At 42.7% G+C, this 18,530-nt stretch overlaps 1 non-coding gene across 1 annotated transcript; it reads right to left on the minus strand.

Moving 5' to 3' along the window:
• Positions 1-18,109: 18,109 nt before the first annotated feature.
• On the minus strand, positions 18,110-18,317 carry LOC126476538 (small nucleolar RNA U3). Its single transcript, XR_007587035.1, has one exon. It is a non-coding gene; the product is annotated as a small nucleolar RNA U3 (small nucleolar RNA).
• Positions 18,318-18,530: the final 213 nt, after the last annotated feature.

Raw genomic sequence — 18,530 nt, forward strand, 5'->3', positions numbered from 1 at the left:
AGGTCGGATTGAAGGAAGACATCGAAGCAATTCAGAAGCGGGCTGCTTGGTTTGTTACCAGTAAGCTCAAACAAAACACAAGGGTTACGAAGATGCTTTGGTATCTCAAATGGGAATCCTTGGAGGGAAGGCAACTTCTTTTCGACAAACACTATAGAGAAAATTTAGAGAAGTGGCATTTAGAAGCTGACTACCAAACAATTCTACTGCCACCGACATACATTATGTGTAAGGACCACGAAGATAAGATACAAGAAATTAGGGCTCATAGAGGGGCATAGAGACAGATGTTTTTCTCTCGCTCTATTTGCGAGTGGAACAGGAAAGGAAATGACATGCAGTGGTACAGGGTACCCTCCGATACGCACTGTACGGTGGCTTGTGGAGTATCTATGTAGATGCAGGTGTAGACGCAATGGGGGAAAAAAAAAATCACATTCCCCCTCCTCAACAGCTCTCATGGAAAGGAACAAATAACAGTGTAGTCTGGAGTTTTTCTTTCAAGAAAGAGTTGGTATTATGGAGGATTTCAACAGGGTTGGAACTGGAAGTTTTTTATGACTGCTTACATGTCGCCATTCGTCTTCCGGAATATTAAAAACACTCCGTGAACCCATATCTATGCCCCCCCCCCCCCCCCCCCCCCAGAAACTTCTGTATGGGTGTCCTTGACTGACACGATGAAATAAAAATATTCAAAGTCCTCGTGGAAAGAATTTCTCCAGTCTTAAATGGAGCTTAATGAGCTTACGCGCAATGCAAAGCACTGTTTACATACAAACTCTGTACATAGATCATAATTAGAAATGTGAAATCAATCTGATTTCCATTCCAGATCTGGTACGCATGACACTTGCAACTGAGAGGCATGATAATTCAGAGAGATCCACTTCAGTTGTGCTACAGTGGTTGGGCTTTCTACCATACAGCCACCCGGTGGCAGACAGTTTCCGTTAATATGCAATGATTGGAACTCTTGCACTAACTGGCCTGACCTCGTGTAATGTATTACAAAATACTATAATTCCATACACCTGAAGGTGGAATTTTAAAACCTTGAAAGCAGTTGTGGTTTGAATAAATATTAGTACATCTGAAGCAGATCTCTAAATTATATTAGTACATCTGAAGCGGATCTCTCTAAATTAGTTATCAATTTCCATTCGTGAGATAAAAAGTAGGATGATGATAAAGGAGCGGCTTTATCGCTGAACGTCATTAACTCATAGCATACTTGCAGTATTGAGAGTGTTTGTAATTAATATAAACCTGATACTTCTGAGGTCGTAACTATTATTACTACAGTACCAGAAAGTTTCATAACATCTAAGTTTGGATTTTGTTAGTGGCTCAACAACAACTGAATACTACCAAAACTTAATGAAATATCATTGAGTTGTTTATATATAAGAACCATGTAATAATCTTGTATAGCGATACTTACACATTTTAATCGTTTCCTCATCAGCAAGAACACGTGAAGGACAATTTTTTTACATGTCTAACCACTAAGTAAGTGTTAATGTTTGTATACAGGAAAATGCATTTTCATTTAAGGATATTAAGACATGTGATTACAAAGACATGCAGTTTCATAAATGTGACCCATTCATCGCCTTATTGAAAAGATTTCTGGCCACCCAGCTGCTACTTTCACTACTGTGGCAAGAGATGTGAGCACAGGATCTGGCCATCCATCTGCTAATTCCAACAGGCAGGCAAGAAATGGCACCACTGGATAATGACGTCTCTCTCATAACCAGTGAAATGTTAGTGAAAGCTTTTCTCCTGGAACACATCCCACCCATTCACACTCACCAAATGCACCATAGACTATTTATAATCTATAAAATACACACTTCCTTGTTGCGCAACACGGTTTGACATCCACACCGGCAGCGCCGAACCTCTTTTTTTCATTTTGCGGGGATTAGGGATGAGCAAAAAATATTGATACATCAGAACATCGATATTACTATGATATAACATTGGCGTTGGTTGTCGATATTTAAATTATTGATATATTGGTTAATCATTATTTAATATTGAATGTCAAAAGCAATATTTTAATTTTCTGTCTTTTCTTGATTCTTAGACACTGTAGTTCTCAATATCAGATTTCTTGCCCATTCCAACTACTACCAATCTTTGCAATTTGACAGTAAATACCTTACAATGGGTTTAATTTAATTTCATATTCAGTGCTACAAATGAACATCAGATTTGAACATGAATGTATCTATACTGCATATTCATAAAAGCTTGTTACTTCCGAGTTTATGTCGCCAACAGTCACGTAAGTGGAGAAGCTGCGGTCAATGTGAGAGACGATGTCATAGGAAAGAGGAGCAGTGGAGTGGACATAGATGGTGGTGCAGGTAATGGTGAGGGAGGGGAAGAAGATGCTAAGGATAAGGTGTTCGGTGGGGTCATTGAGAAGGGGTTGTGGCTGACAGGGATGTGCTTAAGGTGGCCAATGGTGACTCCACCCTGCGCTCGAGGACCAGGAGCATCAGTTCGGTGGTATAGGGAGAGGTGCGGATAGTATCATTGTAAATTGATAGGTACAAGGTGCAAAATACATACATTTGATGACAGCACTGTATGAGAATGGTGGAAATGATCAGTTTCTGCTCCCAGCTACGAAGCAGAATGTGCGTTTCTCTTACTCTCTGACTGCCTGGATCAAGAAAAGACAGACACAGTGTAAAGGTAACGTACAGTCTGCACAAAAATCGCACACATTACCACACTGGTATTTAACGGAAAATGGGCTCTGTTGTCTGAAACATTTGTGGTAAGTACAATATCTCATGCTCAGAACACGTATCAGAAGTGTTTCACTCCCAAGATGCCAAGTCTTCTCTGTTGTCAGCCATTTCACTTCTGCTGTCTCGTGTCAGGCACGAACAGTATTCTCAAGAATGGGCAAAGTCAGTGGCCATCTATTGACAATACAGCAAAGCCATTCATCCTGTACATGATATGGTGAAGCCATTCACCCAGCACCTCCAACATTCACCAAAGAATCATGCAACCTGACACCCTCCTACCAGCTATGCCTTTAGTTGTTTAGGTGCTCTGCTATTATCAGCTGGTAATCAGAATGTGATATACTGTATACAGTTGAACTGAACACAGTATCTTTGCATAGTGGGACACGGTCCCCAGGCTGTTACATTTGTGCCTGTGACTTTGTGTGAAGTATAAACATTTTAATAACAGCATTTAGTTTGACTTCAACATCAAGTCCCCCTCCCCCTCCTTTCATACAGACCTCCTCCGTAAACTCCCATGCATTATTTTTAGCCCCCAGACATCCCTGACACCCTTCCTTTCCTCGTCAGCCCCAGCCACCCCATCACCCCCCCCCCTCCTCCCCCAGCTACACCAACGTCATCACCAAGCTCAGCCCAGTGATCATGGAGGATCGCGGAACTGAACTCACACCCAGACCTGGAAATTCATTTGCCCGCTGCATCCACAATGCCTCCGGTCCCACCTATCTCATGCAGGTCTTTTCGGAGTCCGTCCCATCCGTTGACCACCTCCTAACCCAGGGTGGCCTGATTTTCCATCGGCGCCACCCTGCTGAATCCTCCAAATCCCATCCCCAATCCCACCACTGCTCATGTATAACAATCACCTGACCCCCAACTGCAAAAACCTCCTCCCACCTTTCCCCATTGCAAGGCCTCCCATTTTATCAAAAACTGCTCTAACCTCACCACCTCTCCTTCCTGTAACACCTGCAATGGCCCCCATCCCACCTACTCCCACAAGTGTAAAGCTAAATCCCCTCCTACCATCCCCCAAGCTTACTGTCCCTGTCCGTCCCATCAATCCCCCCGTCCACCCCAACAATTCCCTCTGTCCACCCCCCACGGCTGAAGACATTATCCGATTTCTCACCAGTCCTCCAAAACATTCACCGTTTCCAGATCTACCTCACTGCCCACTCCATCTTTCACCTCAACACCTTTGCCACTAACTCCCACAGCCAAGCCCACTTCACCTTCACCTGCCTCGATACCATAGTTTAAGCCTCTTCCCTCCCCTCTCTCCCGTTATCGCGCAGCACAAGTGTCACATCCTATTCCATAACATCCACTCCCTCTGTACCAACAAATACCTACTCATGAACACCCTCTCCCATCACTTGGTCAACACCTTCCCCCGGAATGAAACCTTTCTCCAGCCCGACCATACTATACACACCTCTCCCTATAACCTCCACCGAACCGATGCTCCTGGTCCTCGAGTGCAGGGTGGAGTAACCATCAGCCACCTTAAGCACATCGCTGTTCGGCCACAACCCCACTTAATGACTCCACCGAACACCTTATCCTCAGAATCTTCTTCCCCACCCTCACCATTAGCTGTGCCATCATCTATGTCCGCTCCTCTGTTCCTCTTCCCTACGACTTCATCTCCCACACTGACTGCACCTTCTCCACTTATGGGAGTGCCGCCGACATCAACATCCATAGCTGCTCCCGACACCCTTCAGTGGTGGCATCATTTCCTCCTCACGATCCAGGGTGACCTTGTTCCCCTTCCCCAGCACACCCGTCCCAAATACGACACCACACCTGACGTTTTCACTGCCTCCGCCAACCTCCTTGGGCATATCGCCATCAACATCCTTGACCCCACAGGTAGCGACCACTTCCCCATCCTCACCATAACATCAGCTCATCACCCCCCTTCGGCTCCCCACCCTGCACCCCCTCCTGAGGTAGTCCATGACTACTGTCGCACCAACTGGGATGCCTACTGAGAATCCATTGTCACTCAGGTCGAAAGCCACCCTCTTACCTATCACCATCCTGACGACGTCATCCATGCCTCGTCCCTCATTCATAAGGCCATTATTGATGCCATGGAGGCCCATGTTCCTATTAAAACCATCCACCTCCACCATCCCACTCTTCCTCCACGGGCTGTCCTCGTTCTCCGCAAATTCCACCACCTCTACTGCTCCTTCCTGCGCACTCCTGACAGGGATACATTCCAACGCCACCAGCAAATGCAGCAACACATACGGAACCTTATTATAGCAAGGAAACGCTGTAACTGGCACCAGACCTGTACACGACTCAACGCCACCCTCCCTATCAACTCCTCCAAGTATGGGTCAGCCTTCCATCGCCTTACTGGTTCCATTCCGCAACCCATTAACCCCTTCTCCATAACGACTGCCCCCTTCCCGTCAACCACTTAGCTTCCCACCTTTCCTCGGTTGCTCCTCTTGCTCCCACTCTCCAGCACTTGGGGCAGTTACCCCTCTCTGACATCACCACTCCAACCACAGCACAGGACATTAAACTTATCCTCCGGTCAAAACGCAACATGACCCCTTGTCACGACTGTGTCACCTACCGCCACCTTAGAGAACGCCCCTTCTCCTTCCTGACTGTCCTTGACAATTCATACGTCACCCTCTCTACCGGCTTCTGCCCCGACCTCCTGCGTCCTCTTATTCCTCAAACCCAACAACCACCCCTCCTTCTGTCGCCTCTTCCTATCGTCCCATCTGACTCACTTCCATCTTCAGTAAAGTCTTCGAATCCATCCTCTCTCTTCGTATCCATCGCCACCTCAATCAACACCACCTCCTCCCCCGTACCCAGTGTGACTTCTGACCCTCCTTCTCCTCCGAAGACCAGCTCCTTAACCTCATCCACCTTCTTTCCCTCCAACGTAACTCCCATCGCTCCGCCATTTTTGTTTCCCTTGATCTCCAAAATGCCTACGACCACATGTGGCATCCCGGTCTCCTCTTTAAACTCCAGACCTACATCCTGCCTATCAATTTTGTCTGTCTGGTCCCTTCATTCCTCTCACACCACCCTTCCTTTGTCACCCTCCATGACACCAAGTCCCATATATTTTATCCCACTGCTGGCATCCCTCAGGGCTCTGTCCTCTCCCCGCTCCTCTATCTCCCATACACCACAGAAATGCCCAAGCCACCTGTCCACCTCCTCCAATATGCTGATGACACCGCCTTCCTGGCTCTCTATCCTCCCCTTCAAAGGTCCCAATGCACCCTCCAAACCCACCTTGACCAGTTCACCACTTGGTGTAACCAGTAGTTCCTTCGTATCAACCCCTCCAAAACCCAGGCAATTATCATAGGCCGCACCACCCGCTCCTTCCGTCTCCATGATTTCTACCTCACCATTTATGGTCGTCCCATCCAGCTCACCCCCACCCTGAGATATCTTGGCCTCACCCTTGACTGTCACCTCATCTAGACCCCTCACCTCCTGATCATCCGGCAGAAACCCCATTCCCACTTCCTGAAACTCCTGTCTGGCTGGCTATGGGGATTGCATCCTTCCACCATCCTCCACACCTACAACTCCCTTATCTGCCTTATCCTCTCCTATGCCAGCCTTGCCTGGATCTCTGCCCCCCCCCCACTTTTATAACACCATCCAAATCCTACAACACTGCGTGCTCAACCTTGCCTTCTGTATCTGCCTTCCTTCCCCAACACGAATCCTGTATGACCTCATCCCCTTGCCGCACCTCCTCCAACATCTCTGCATCCTTTACACTGTTCACCAGCTTGATCCTCCCCACTCCCTGGTTTCCTTCTTCCTCTCCACAGCCATCTACCCTTCCTACCAACTGTAGCCTGGCCTTGTCCCCCCCCCCCCCCCGCCCAGGGCCCCCTTTTCCTCTCCCCTCCTTCTTCCAGAGCGGACTGTTTCCCTCCCCAGCCCCCTTTGGCGCGCCCCCACCCCTCCCTCCTTTCTTCCCTTGTCTCCATCCCGCTGGCAGATCCTTTCAGTTTGCTCATCATCATTAGTGTGCTACATCAGTGTTGTGTTTGGTGCTGTTGTCCCATGACATCGAGCTGCGATTTTAATTGTGTGCCGATCTTGTAAATAGTGTTATTGTCAGTGATTGTTATGTGCTACACCATCCATCGCAAGTGTAGTTTTTTGCATAGGTTTTTAGTTTTTTATCACCATTTTAGAGTCACCACCTCTTTTTTCCACTATCTTCCATTATATTTCCCCTTTTATATGTCTATTTCATCCTTTCTGTTGTTTTCTTAAGTGTCTCCATGTTCTGTACTTAATGACTGTCTCTCGCCTGAAGAGCGACGCCTATGGTGCTGCCTCATATGGTGCATTGAAATACAATAAAGGAAAAAAAAACTGACTTCAAGTTGATGTGAGTTTCCAAAATAACTGTGTCTGCAGGGCAGCATATTGCACAGCAAGTTCTATTAACCTCTATCGGTCATGATTATTGATTTCATTAAACAGTTTCTTTTAAATAAGTGATTTTATAGTACACTGTGTGTCTTTTATTGGTTAATGTCAGATATAATAAAGTATCTGCCAATTTTTAAATGTTTATTAATCATCTCTGTGATTTCGACCAATTTTGTTTGTTTTAATTCCTGTAAATATTGACCACTATATCGAAATATCGATATTTCTGATTCGATAATATCGATACCACTTATACAGGGCAAACGTTAATAAAACCCACGAACTGCAGGGACCAGTGCAGGGACTGGAAATGGAGGAAAAAGGGTCCTATGAACATGTGTCCAGAAATGCATCATTGCCAAAGTGCTGACGAATGAAAAGTTCCTTCAACCATGTGACATGTATTCCTTGTGTGTCGCAGGCTGTTTGATTAATGCAGCAGAATGGTGGTTCGGTACTCACGTTGGGAAAAACGGAGAACGAGAGCAGATGGAAATGGACTATAGGCAAAGTACCATATCACATAACGTTTCACGCACTTTTTGAGAATTTGTGTGATCACGGGTTCTCTCAAAAAGATGAAAGTGCAGAGAGGTGAGTACACCTGATCTGGAGGACCAGGTTCTGCCTCTTGACCGTTTCCGTGTGACTGGCCATACACAAACAGCATCTCGGCTTTTCTTGACATGAATATTGGACTAATCATCTGGTTACAGTTATGGTTGCCAACTTTAACTGGAGCCAAATCCGGACAACTCAGAAATGAGTTGTTATTATTCACAACATATTACACAATAGATACATTATAGCTGCTACAACAGGAAGCGTGTATTTATTTAAAACAATACTCACTGTTAATACTGTGAAATCACCCATTTCTGTGAGCCTCTAGTTTCTTTACTAGTTATATTTTGAAGTTATACTTCTTTTCTGAGTTCACGGCTTTAACAAGTTCTTTCTCGTTGTCAGATTTAACAAATTTAGCAAATTCAGCACATTCACAAACAGTTCAGCATTCAGCATTTTCACTCTCAGTCTGTTTCTTTCACTGCTCCAGATGTTCAGCTGGACGGTGACACTGCTAGTACCTGTTGAACAACTCTCAGCAAATTATGTGCTTTGCATCTCTTAAAAAATGTCAGCCATTTGTTTGAAATGTTTGGGTCTAGTAAGTCCTTGATGAATGGCAAGACGTCTTTCTGTGCACTGTAACAAAAATACAAAGCCTTTTTTGAACCCTTTGACATGGCTTGTCGAACAAATGAACATGCAGACTTATATTAAAATACGTTGGAATTCGTTGTGTCAAATTCAGAATGCTTCCAACTTGTGACACAAACTGATACAAAATACTTAAAACAAATAATAATTAAATTAAAAGTTTAACTGGCTCCACTTCATTATCTGGTTTCTGTAAAAAAATTAAAACTGAAATTAGTAAATATGAAATTAGCCCAATTTAAGGGAGCCCGAAAACAGGAGTTTTGACGTTGGGTTGGGCCATCCTACAACCACCGGACAGTTGGCAACCCTACTTACAGTACGTTGCGTCAATCACACAGCCTGCAGCACACATGGCACCTGGTTGCAGAACTTTCACTCGTCAGACCCTCTATTTCCAATCAGGAATCCGTTTGTCATTTAATAATGTCCACCCTGTAAACGTCGAATGATATATATCGATACTTTAAAAAATCTGCCTATCCCTAGTGTGGACGTGGCTTTATATCGCAGTCTCTCATGAGATCGTACCAACCGACTCTGGTGCAGCGTAAGAAGGTGCGCAAGTTAATTACTTATCGCCTCCATTTTTTGCTTGTTTCCATTCCCGTGCCTCGCTTCAGTCCTTAATCGGCAGAAATCTGGAACCTTCTGTGAAGGAGCATATTGTTTCAGCACCTGCTCGGCAGCCTTTGAGATTCTACAATGCCACAGCGAAGCAGCAGCAAACTCGTTTGTTAAACATGAGTGAACTGTGTATGGACACAGTCTAATATATACAGTCGCGACACTCACTGCTGTGAAAGTTGTTACCATATGACAGTTCAAGTGACACTAGCGCCCCTAGCGGCCAGAAAGCTTGCCTTCCTCTGACGGCAGATGCGACGTAAAAATAATGTTTGTTTTTAATTAGTTTTGTGCGTAATTTACAAAATAGTATATTTTTGCGTCACAAGTGTTAGGAGAACAGTGAGAGACATAAATGATCGTGAAATATACGTAAACAGAGCACAAACTAATGAATGAAGTGACGTAAGCTGCAACATATTCTTGAGGAAATAATTAAGAAGTAGCATATAATCGCACTTATTCCACTGAAAGTAAGAGAATACACACTGTATATTCCATATATGAAGTATATAGATGCTCTTCCTTGTGTAAAAATGAAGCGACACATTACTTTTTATTACATTCTGCTTTGCAGGAAGCCTGCTTCCAAAAATACAATTTCCATCTTATTCTTTGTGGTATCAGGTTCTCTCAATAAAAAGCATGACTGTTTTAAAACTTTATTATATCCTATTGATACATTTAACGAAAATAAAATTAAATGAATGACTCAGTCCTAACACTTTAGCAAGCCAAATGAGCCTGCTTCATCACTTTTTTATTTCTTCTCTTGCTCCTATAGATTAAATCTTGATTTCTGAATTTAATAATGTAAACGAGCCTCACTTTCACAAACAGTCTTATTAACAGCAGCTTGGTTTCAGCACAGCACCCAGGTGGAAAATTGTTCACAAAGAAAGCACCGCAATTACTTATGTGAGCATATTAATCAAAAGTAGAAGTCATCTTAGTCTCACAATGAGTTAAAAATTGTTTGACATCTTCTGTACAAATAAATAAGCTTCCAAAGTTGCCTTCATAACTTTTAAAATGACAATAAACTTTGTCATTTGCATCTAAGTCTTGGCTGCCATCTACAAGTACTGTCCTACATTTATAACAGTCATGAATTGTAAGCAGTTTCTTTAATACACATATCTCATGCTGTTTGCCTCTCTGAGGTCTGTTTGGACTTCCACATTTGTATGTCTGATCACTGAACTCGTGTCACTGATGTCCAACAGTGGTGAAACAACTAATTTTGGCGCTGCTTTCATATGCACTATTGTCTGACCCCAGGTGATCCCCTCACAATTGAAGGTAGCTACACTGTGTGTGTTCATTAATTTGCTTAAAGCACAATTATTGAATGCAGCACAAAACTGTTGTGGTGATGGGTTGCTACAAAAACCACCTTTATGCCTTATCACTGAGAAAACGTTTTCCAGTGGATCTTGATTAATTTTGGGTGTTAATAAATATAGCTTGGTTCCATCCAAAACATTATCAACAAACATGTTCAAAGCGCTTATGTTACCCAGAAGTCCTTTAACACACTTAATCCTAGATGAAAAATCTTTCCCATCAACATCTACAAATTTCCATGACTGTATCCATGGCTTCAGTGTCTTTAATATTTCCAAATGTCTTGAGGCACTTATAATGCAGTTCCTTAAGGATACAGGCCCTTTAACACTATGTGCATTACATATGTCAAAAATATCGTTTACTTTTTGGAAAAAATCTGCAGTAGCGGATGATGATATGGTGCCACAAGTAACAAGTATCTCAATGCCTGCTGCTACTGTGTGACTCAACACACGAACTGCAGTGCTTACCTTCATTTTTGAAAAACTGGCAGTTGGACAGCTCTTTTAGTGAGCTTGGAGGCCAACCTGAGTACAACTGACACATGTCCTTCCATGAAGCAGTGCCACTCCATCCTTCATCTGTTGTGTGGATAATGCTATACCTGAATAAATTATTATGTATGCTTTTTATCAAGTGTGGGGTGTTATAAAAAAAGTAGATCTTACTCCCTTTGTGTACTAAGCATGGATTAACTGGTGTGATACCCAGACTGTGCCTCCACTCCACAAAATTAGAGCCTTGGTCAGTCACACATGTTTTTACAACCAAACCAATCTCGGTGAGTATTTTGACAACTTCAAAAAATATGCATGTCAGATGGGTGGCTCCTACTGGTCCTTTGGAGAAATAATACTCTAATGGCTGTTTAAAATTTGACAAGATACCGTTAATCATTATAACTAATGCAGTATTGGCAACCACAGCACAGATGTACATATGAAACCCATGTCTTCGAATCCAAAAACATGATCCCTAGGGCTGTCATATATCAAATTTTCCATTAGTGACATCTCATCCATAGACAAATTAACAATTATATCAGTTTCTGGTAACTGCTGCACTTTCTGCTTTAAAAGATGTAATATGTTATTATTTATCTCACAATTTAATTGTATATACAATTTAATTGTACATACCTTTGTAGAGTACATACTGATGAAAGGCTAAAACAGTGTGATAAAAAACTGTATGCCTGAGTACTATAATACAACAAATTAAGTGCACATAATTTAGTTTCATCTTTCCATCTCGCGCCACGTTTTCCATTCAATGGTATACTAATTTGGCTTATCAATAAATCGAGAGCATCTTTTTTCAAGTACTTGGAACCGATACTTTTTAAAATGAGCTTGTCCTTTTGTACTTGTGTCCTGTGACGTGGTTGCAGTTTATTCTTACGATGGGCACTTTCCTTGTCACATAGTAATTTTGTACGAAGTCTAATGATTTGCACATTTTTACATTTCACACGATTTTACAACACGCGAATAATTTCACGTAATCTAAGCATTTCATCTTCAAAAGATGTCTGTGTTGCAGATTCCGTTGTTAGTGATTTTATATATGTCTCTCGTGTTGGAACACTTGTGGTAGCTGTTTCTTCTGTGTCAGGAGACAGTTTTATTGTTTTTACAGTAACACTTTCACGTTTGTATGACAATTTTTTCTTCATCGTCACTATTTGTGGCTTATTCGGCACGTCAAATAACGTAGGAACTGCATCCCATACCAATGTCTTCTTTTCCGCGCTCATGAACTGGTTTGACTCGAAGTGTAACACACAAAACTTAACGTTATTGTGCAAATAAAGGACATCTTTTTGCAGCAGGTCCTGTCTTCTACTATTTACTAACCATTTCTTGCTCCTAAAAAAGAAAAATTCAGTAATTCAATACAGTTTAGAAAAAAATCGTAAATAAAGAGCGCTCTAATGTGATGTTTCATACCTCTCAGGGTCCTTAGGAAACCTGAAGAATGACACATGTGGTGTCTTCTTCCTATTATTACTGCAATTGATTGCGCTACATACGTTGCCTTTCGTAAAAACCATGTTAAAAATGAATATAAACGATACTGATTACATTTACTGAATGCCGTATTCAGCAGCCTAGCTTCTCCACCGCTTGGAGCGCTGTTGTCGCGGTGTACAACAAAAATCAGCGAGAGTGTCGCGACTGTATGTATTAGACAGTGGTATGGCGCAGCTGAGTGAACCAAGCGCACTGTTACCGTATAAGCGGTCTATAAGCGACAGACGTCTGTTCGGAGGAAGTCAGTTAAAGAAGCGATGCTACTTGGGCGAAAACGCAACAGCGGGAGTTTACAGTCAGGTGCTCGGGAAAGGCCTTTTCGTTGGCAGAGATATGGTTAGGAGAATTTACGTACTACTCCCAGTTGGTTCTTACACAGTTTTGCTTTGTTGTTTTTTCTTTTCGGTCAATTTTTGCTGCCTTGGTGGGTGCCAATCTCCCAACACCCTCGGTACAGCCCAGCTGTTAGCCTCTTCGCCATCTATAGAGATTAAATTCTACTTGTGACTTGAGTTTTTGTCAAACTATTCTATACGACACTCATTCACAGCCTTGCAACATCTGTTACACTTCCAAATACATGACTACACCCTAGACAAATACATATTCAGAAAACACTTTCTAACCTTTAAATCTATATTCGATATTAACAAATTTCTCTTCTTCAGAAACGCTTTTCTTGCCACTGCAACTTTAAACACACATACAAAAAAGTTTTGCATTACCTCACTACCGAGAGTTCTGGTACCTGTACAAAAAATTATAATAGAGATCAACATAAACACCATTTCCGCACTTTTTACTGCTCATGAAAAGCACACATTGCATGTTGTACCGCCAAACAGCGAGACCTTCAAAGGTCCAGATTGCTGTACACACCGGTACCTCTAATACCCCGTAGCACGTCCTCTTGCACTGATGCATGTCTGTATTCATCGTGGCATAATTTCCACAAGTTCATGAAGGCACTGTTGGCCCAGATTGTCCCACTGCTCAACAGCTATGCGGCGTAGATCCCTCGGAGTGGCAGGTGGATCACGTCATCCATAAACAGCCCTTTTCAATCTATCCCATACGTGTTCGATAGGCTTCATGTTTGGCGAACATGCTGGCCACTTTAGTCGAGCAATGTCGTTACCCTGAACGAAGTCATTCACAAGATGTGCACGATTTGTCATCCATGAAGACGAATGTCTCGCCAATATTGTTGCACTATTGGTCGGAGGATGGCATTCACGTATCGCAACGGCGCCTTCCATGACCACCAGCGGCGTACGTCGGCCCCACATAATTCCACCTCAAAACAGCAGGGAACCTCCGCCTTCTTGCACTCGATGGACAGTGTGTCTAAGGCGTTCAGCCTGACCGGTTCGCCTCCACACACGTCTCCGACGATTCTCTGGTTGAAGGCATATGCGACACTCATCGGTGAATAGAACGTGATGCCAATCCTGAGCGGTCCATTCGGCATGTTGTTAGGCTCATCTGTACCGCACTGCATAGAGTTGGGAGTGAAGTTAAGCATCATGCAACCTATTGCGCACAGTTTTAGTCGTAACACGACGTCCGCTAGCTGAAAAAAAAAGCATTATTCAATATGGTGGCGTTGCTGTCAGGGTTCCTCCGAGCCATAATCCGTACGTAGCGGTCATCCACTGCTGTAATAGCTCTTGGGCGGCCTGAGCGAGGCGTGTCATACACAGTTCCTGTCCCCCTGTATCTCCTCCATGTCCGAACAACATCGCTATGGTTCACTCTGAGACGCCTGGACACTTCCCTTGTTGAGAGCCCTTCCTGGCACAAAGTAACAATGTGGATATGATCCAACCGCAGTATTGGCAGTCTAGGCATGGCTGAACCACAGACAACACTAGCCGGGTACCTCCTTCCTGGTGGAATGACTGGAACTGATCGGCTGTCGGACCCTCTCCGTCTAATAGGCGCTGCTAATGCATGTCTGTTTACATTCTTGGATAGGTTTAGTGACATCTCTGAACAGTCAAAGGGGCTGTGTCTGTGATACAATATCCACAGCCAATGTCTACCTTCAGGAGTGTTGCGAACCGGGGTGATGCAAAACTCTTTGTGATATGTGTAGAATTGCGCTAGGGGGACGTGCAGGCGGACTATTGAGTCGTGACGTCGCGGTGAAACTTTCCCGCCACATCGCGCTGCATTGAAGCTTGTGACCAAACAGCACATTAATTTTTAACTCATACGCAGGTGTAAGTGTAATCGAGATTTTCAAGGTTTTAGTGTATTATTATTAGGCTTTATATTAGTTAGGCTTTTTTTCTGTGGTCGGTGAAATGCTACTGTAAAGCTTCCGAACTACGTCTGTTTCAAATTTTGTTTGTAGCTTTGACTGACTCTTCAAAAACACTGAGACTTCAAATCCATGAAACATAGTGGAAATCTAAATTACCTGAGCCTTATTTTTAATAGTGACTGCACTAGGAAGAGGATACTTCAATGCGCCTCCGAGAAAAGATAACGTTTATCAGGTAAGAAACGTAAAGTCGCAATCACACGATTAGAGTCGCAGCCTTTCAATATCTTCCGATGACCTGTTAGTACACCGTTCTTTCATAACCAGTTGTTGTTGACAGTGAGAAAAAGAGCCCTGAACCACTTTTCGAACGTTGTTTTAATTTCAGTAACTCTGAGCTATGAGCGAGACGATCCTGTAAGTCCACATTCTTTTAGCAAAGCTCTTATTTCTATTTCTATAATTTCTAATTATTGGCGTAATCAGGCATTGTCACATTTACAGCTATGTTAATTTTTATTTATCTAGTAGTAGTAGTAATTTTTATTTATCTAGTAGTAATTTCTTCATTAGCTGGTAATAAATTTGCTTGTAACATATCTTGTACTTCTTTTGGTAGCTTCCTTTTCCGTGCACAAATATATCTCTCATTATTACGCTCATTAATATGACCTAAACAGCACCAGATGGTAGATTTACAGTTGGAACATCATCAGTTTACAGCTTGCATTTCGAAGGAATATTCAATAGTTCACTTTTCAAATCCCTTTCATAATGCGAATCAGTAAAACGTATTGAGCAGACACAAGCATTTTCAACTGAAAACAAATATGTACATTAACAAGCACTTATTCATTTTCGTTAGGCTTCATAGTTTTTAGGAAATATGTGAAACCTATTTATTAACTCACTTCGTTGCCTGCTGTGATTACCACAATTGACGATCGTGCAGCAAACTATTATTTTTCAATTAAAAACTTACTCTCAAAATCGCTAAATACACTAGTAATTACGGCGTAACTCTGAACTCAATTGCAACACTAGTAAAAATTCACACTGCCGTAAACAACGTTGTTTTCATTCGTAAGCGCAATTACAACACAATACATTATGGCAAATGCAGGCTACTGAGCGCTGGTTGGGTTCATTCTGACGTCACCTGCGCCGCTTGCTACTGCAGTGAATGATGGCAAGAAATTACAATTCGCTTTTATCGCTGCAACTGAAGTTATTATTCTGTCTTGAGCTTGCTTGTGGAGGTTAGCTTTAACCGCTGGGAACAAGGCGATCGTGACGTTAGTTCTGCTGCATGTTGTTGACCGCTTTCTCGGATAAATTGCACGTCACGAGGTTGTGGTTAGCTTAGGACACGAGTTTAAATTCAACGCTACAAAACGCGTCGTCTACCGCAGTTCAGTCGTCGGTCATTTAAAATTAGCCGTCGACAGAGTCTTTATTTCCGACATATCTCCCCAACATTGCTCCGCGCTACACCCCAACAGCATTTGTGAAGTGAATTGGCGTGTTCGCATTTACCTATAACCGAGCGGTAGCCGGCGGCGACACCGTAGCTCAGGTGACAGACGTCTACTATCAAGCTATTTCAAACGGACTACGGACTTCACAGCTACACAGAAACTAAAAAATGACATCAAGTACAGTTTAGTCAACGTCCAGAACACGGGTATATTAGGGATTTTATTGTTGGTGATCTTCAAAATTTTGTACCTCACTGCTTTGGACTTTAAAAGGTATACCTATATGGTACGTCTATATGTAATGTCATTAATTGTAGGATGTGTTTCATTAATAAAAAACATTTTTTTGGAATATAATTTGAAGACAACCTTTAAGTTAAGGGGTTAACGAAGAATACTATATCGAGGCATTTTACATGAAAGCAGGACAGAACCGACAACTAGAACATTCAATAATCAAATGTAACTCCGCAACTAATTAATAACGGAATGAAGTAAGCGCACAAACGTCATAATGGTATGCAGCGCCTCTGGCGGCTGGCGTGGAAGCACTTTGACAGCTTTACAAAATTACGCGCGACAACCACATAACTTGCAGTGCACTAGAGCGTCACTTCTGTCTCCTACAACAAAATTATCCACGTTTTCTTCCCATTTTAATTTCTTCTGAGTATTTCCAAACTCCAGATGCACATTATCCTCGGGTGCATCTGCCCCGGTCGTCCCAGCCTCTGCTATTATCGCTGGATAGTTTGCTTAATTGTGCGATGATAATTTATCCTCTTAGAGTAAACAACATACAGCAATGTGAAGCAGCTATCAACAATAAAGGAGTCTCTGCAGCGACCCATGTCGTTGCTAAGCATTAGTTTCAGATGAGACGACTGGCGAAGAACATGAATGTATCCGTCCCATCAGCAAAATCTTCAAGAAAACCGTGAAATGCGTCATTAGCACGGAGCAATAGCAGCTGTCAGAAGGTAAGCCCTAAGCATACATCTGAATTCTGATAGCCTGTGGTACCCAAAACATAGGCGTCAAACTGACTGCACCATTCCGCGGACGTATAACATAACCCTCGTAGACATGCATTTTTGATTAATTCAGGGCAACCTAATTTTGCAAACCAGTCATATACACTGCTGGAAGAGCACGAATTTTATAAATCTTGTAATGGCAGGAAAATGGGAATTCTACAAATTACACATTCTTCTAGGAAGTTTCCGTACCAAATGATCTCTGTGGTCCCTAGTATAGATACTGTTCGACAAATCGAGTGTGTCACTGCGATGTTTAGAAACATACGTTCTCCATGCACGTAATCATAAGAAATTATACATATTTAATAATACTTCGACGATTACAGACGAATTTTTAACATTAACATTATTTCTACCTGAAAACCAATTTGTCTATTACATCACAGATGTCTTACAAACGGAAAAAATTCTATTTGTAATTGTAATTTCCACTTTCGTATAAGTAAATAAGATGGGTCAGCTTTCGTCTTTGTGCCAGTGCTGTTCGTATCCTCAGTCTTAAGAACAGCGCACCCAAATTTTCTTCGCTTCTCGTCTAGAAGTGAAGATCGCTGGAATTCGAGCTGCTAAAATGTTGATGTCTCTCTCCGTTCACTTCGACGATGAAATGACACTGTGCGCAACACGTCTGACACTACAGTAGTCATCGTTTAATGACTCCCGAATTGAAAGAACTGTATCATGCCGATGACAAACTAAATTCTTGATATGTAGTTCGGCCTCTAACGCGAAACGCTACATTTCGATGCAATGAGCCTGAGACACCAACGAGAAGTACGCGCACTACATACATTATCGTATCCATACCTAAACAGTAGTCTATGAAACCAACACCTATGATTCATTACATAAAAAAACCACTCGGAAAGCACTATTCCCTTCCCACGCCCCGGAAGGCGTGGTGAACGATCATCGATTGCAGTTGAGATCCTACGAATCCCATTCCGCATGCCTCACGCTCAGGGAAAGTGCTACCACTCATCATCGTGGTTGCGTCTACTCCAGTATTGAACTAGAGAGAGTTGAAGACATACTACAGAAATGATCCTGTGAAGTATGATCTTGACGTTACCCCCGCTTTCTGGGATACTTATGGCCACGTCAGGAACGCATACTATTCGAGAACAATCAACGTCACAGATTGTAAGTCCAACATCGAGCAAATCCGTCTCAACTGAAATATTTTACAGTAAAAAATATAGTCGACCACTGATTCTTAACGGCATCTTTATCCTGTATTCCATACCTGATGCAGAAAATGTGTTCCCCATTTATGA

The sequence above is a fragment of the Schistocerca serialis genome, chromosome 4, assembly GCF_023864345.2.
Source record: "Schistocerca serialis cubense isolate TAMUIC-IGC-003099 chromosome 4, iqSchSeri2.2, whole genome shotgun sequence".
Taxonomy (NCBI): domain Eukaryota; kingdom Metazoa; phylum Arthropoda; class Insecta; order Orthoptera; family Acrididae; genus Schistocerca; species Schistocerca serialis.